Source organism: Pan paniscus, chromosome 4, assembly GCF_029289425.2.
Source record: "Pan paniscus chromosome 4, NHGRI_mPanPan1-v2.0_pri, whole genome shotgun sequence".
Lineage (NCBI taxonomy): Eukaryota > Metazoa > Chordata > Mammalia > Primates > Hominidae > Pan > Pan paniscus.
Genome location: NC_073253.2, coordinates 150,310,978 through 150,314,321, shown reverse-complemented (window position 1 = coordinate 150,314,321; position 3,344 = coordinate 150,310,978). Strand labels below are relative to the sequence as shown.

The following is a 3,344-nucleotide window of genomic DNA, read 5'->3' as shown; positions in this document are numbered from 1 at the left end:
AACAAAGCATTTTAATGTCAGAATCTAAAACATCAAAAAGATGGTTCTCTTACTATTACCAACAATGGCTTAAAATTGATGTCATGGGCATTTTTCTTTTAGCTACCCAGCAGATGAAATTCTTTATCACCTTTGGGGAATTCTGCTGGTCCCTAACCTTAAGCATCTTGTTAAGGAGCCTGAAAATGTGGTGCTGTCTTCTTCTCTTCTTCTTTCTTTTGAGACAGGGTCTCATTGTCACCCATGCTGGAGTGCAGTGGCATGATCATAGCTCACTGCAGCCTTAATTTCTGGGCTCCAGTGATCCTCCCACCTCAACTCCCAAGTAGCTGGGACTATAGGCACACGCCATCACACCCAGCTAATTTTTATATTTTTTTGTAGAGATGGAATTTTGTCATGTTGGCCAGGTTGATCTCGAACTCCTGAGTTAAAGCGATTTGCCTGCCTCAGCCTCCCAAAGTGCTGGGATTACAGGCATGAGCCACTGCACCCAGTTTGGTGCTTTCTCATCTTGTAAGATGGCGAGTGAAAAAGTTGAGAAGCCAGATACTAGGGAGAAGAAACCTGAATCCAAGAAGGCTGATGCTAGTGGCAACATGACAAAGGGTAACCTCAAAGCTAAAAAGCCCAAGAAAGGGAAGCCCCACTGCAGCTGAAATCCTGTCCTCATCAGAGGAATTGGCAGATATTCCCGACCTGCTATGTGTTCCAGAAAGGCACGTACAAAAGGAAGTATTCAGCGGCTAAATCCAAGATTGAAAAGGAGAAGTTTCTTGCAACTGTTACAAAACCAGTTGGTGGTGACAAGAATGGTGGTGCCCCAGTGGTTAAACTTCACAAGATGCCTAGCTATCATCTACTGGAGATGTGTCTAAAAAGTTGTTGAGCGGCTGGGCGCAGTGGCTCACACCTGTAATCCCAGCACTTTGGGAGGCTGAGGTGGGTGGATCACCTGAAGTCAGGAGTATGAGACCAGCCTGGCCAACATGGTGAAACCCCTTCTCTACTAAAAATACAAAAATTAGCCAGGCATGGTGGTACGCACCTGTAGTCCCAGCTACTTGGGAGGCTGAGGCAGGAGAATCTCTTGAACCCAGGAGGCAAGAGGTAGCAGTGAGCCGAGATCGTGCCACTGCACTCCAGCCTGGGCGACAGAGCGAGATGCTGCCAAAAAAAAAAAAAAAAAAAAAAACCTGCAGTCAGCATGCCAGAAAACTGCAAGCCAGCATCTCTCCCAGGACCATTCTGCTCATCCTCACTGGGCGCCACAGAGGCAAGATGGTTTTCCTGGAGCAGCTAGCTGGGCAATGGCTTTTACTTGTGACCGGACCTCTGGTCCTCAATTGAGTTTCTCTGCGAAGAACACACCAGTAATTTGTCACTGCCGCCTCTACAAAAATTGATATCAGTCAGCAATGTGAAAATCTCAAAACATCTTACTGATGCTTACTTCAAGAAGAAACTGCAGAAACCCAGACACCATGAAGGTGAGATCTCTGGTGCAGAAAAAGAGAAATATGAAGTGATAGAGTAGCGCCTGGTTGATCAGAAAGCTGTGGACTGGCAAATTTTACCAAAATCAAAGCTATTCCTCAGCTCCAAGGCTAACTGTGATCTCTGTTTGCCCTGACGAGTGGAATTTATCCTCACACATTGATGTTCTAAATTTCTTAAGGAGAATCTAATTAAACAACTGATACTTTTTTTAATGTAGTGCTTACCTTCACAACCCCTCTTGAAAGCAGGGCACCCAGGACTTTGAAACAGCAGCTAGAGATGCAGAGAATAGGAGACTGCAAAGAATCCATCCTGGGGGCAGGTGATAGCAAAACAAAATCCCATTCCCAGGAGAAGTAGGGTCAGCGGTATTCACTGTATGTAGCTAGCAGCACCTCTGCAGGCTGTGGTAATCAGGCTCAGTGGCAGGCACTGCAGGGACCCTGTCAGTCTGGTTCTGTGGCCAGGGGCTATTCACAATTCTAGCATTGGTCCTGGTTGCCCACTCTCCTTTTGATCTTGCCCAATTCTCCAGCCTTTCAGGTCACTGTGGGGGGTGCCGAATGCCCTTTCCATACATTTCTTCTCTGCTTATATCAGTCAGTTTCTGCTGCTGCTTGCTCTAACTAGGCCAGGGAGGTGGAAGTCTAGTAGGCAAATGCCTCAGTTCTCCACAATCCCTTGCCAATCACTTCACTGAAGGGTTGCCAGGGGGACCTAATTTTAGGATAAAATTCAGATTCTAGAATTTTGGTACCCTTAGATAAGACTATCTATTTAGCAATAAATGCCAGCTCTGAAGTAATTCATTTGTACTTGGCTACTCCAGGTAAATTTACCAGCCCTATAGATGCCTGTTGGGGCCCAGAAAACAATACCCTAAAGTGAAGCCCTCAGAAGCAAATGTTTCTCCCTGACCTGCTCCTGCCCTCCTGTCTCTCAGTCCCATTCACCTACAAGGCTAGCCAGAGAAACTAGAATCTCTCTTCCCCAATGTAGGTCATAGGAACCAGAACGCCCTTTCCTTAATGCCAGCCATAAAACCTAAAAATATTATTCTAACTTTCCCCCACTTTTCTGTGTGAAAACTGGCCATAAAGAAATGATCTGACCTATTTTGTTTGTCTGTGAGTCATAAGACCCCCGCTTCCAGAGAGGGTCCTGCCCCATACCTAGAAGGAAGGAAAGCCACTCAGACAGGCCAAGAAGAACCTAGACAGACAGGCCTCGCTGAGTTTCACTACTCGGTCATGCCTGTTTTGTCCAATCCTATTTCCACACGGCTGTCCACACTTTGTTGAACCTAAGCATAAAAATGGACAGTTTCCCCTGTATCTTTGGGTCTTCATTCTAAAGGCTCTCTTGCATACACGTTAAATAAATTTGTATGCCTTTTTTCTAATTAATCTGCCTCATGTCAGTGATTTTCAGCAAACCTTCAAGGGCCCTTGGCCCCTACATGCCCTAAATGGTCCGGGTTTCATCTTAGAAACAGGGAGCTGGATTCCAGCAGAGCCCAAGGGTTTGCAGCAATCAAAATATCTTAGGGAAAAGGATCCTAGGTCTCCACATTAAAGAGAAAATGTTTGGCTGGTTTGGCTGGTACCTAACAAGACAAGAAAACTTCTTAAGTGAAGGAGGCTTTTGCAAAAGAAAATATTCTTCAAAAATCAAGTGAATAAAAGTTGAAATTGACAGGATGCTTTATTGTCTCTGACGCTACACTGTTTTGCCTTTGGGGAGTGGGTTTTACACACACACGGGCTACAAAACAATTTTTTAATGTCTTCTACACAGAAAAGTTACCCATTGAAATTCCCAGCTGCTTACAATTGTGTTTCTGG

At 45.2% G+C, this 3,344-nt stretch overlaps 1 pseudogene; it reads left to right on the top strand.

Annotated features, from left to right (window-relative positions):
- Window positions 1–521: 521 nt before the first annotated feature.
- Window positions 522–1,834, top strand: LOC100975076 (large ribosomal subunit protein eL6-like; annotated as a pseudogene).
- Window positions 1,835–3,344: the final 1,510 nt, after the last annotated feature.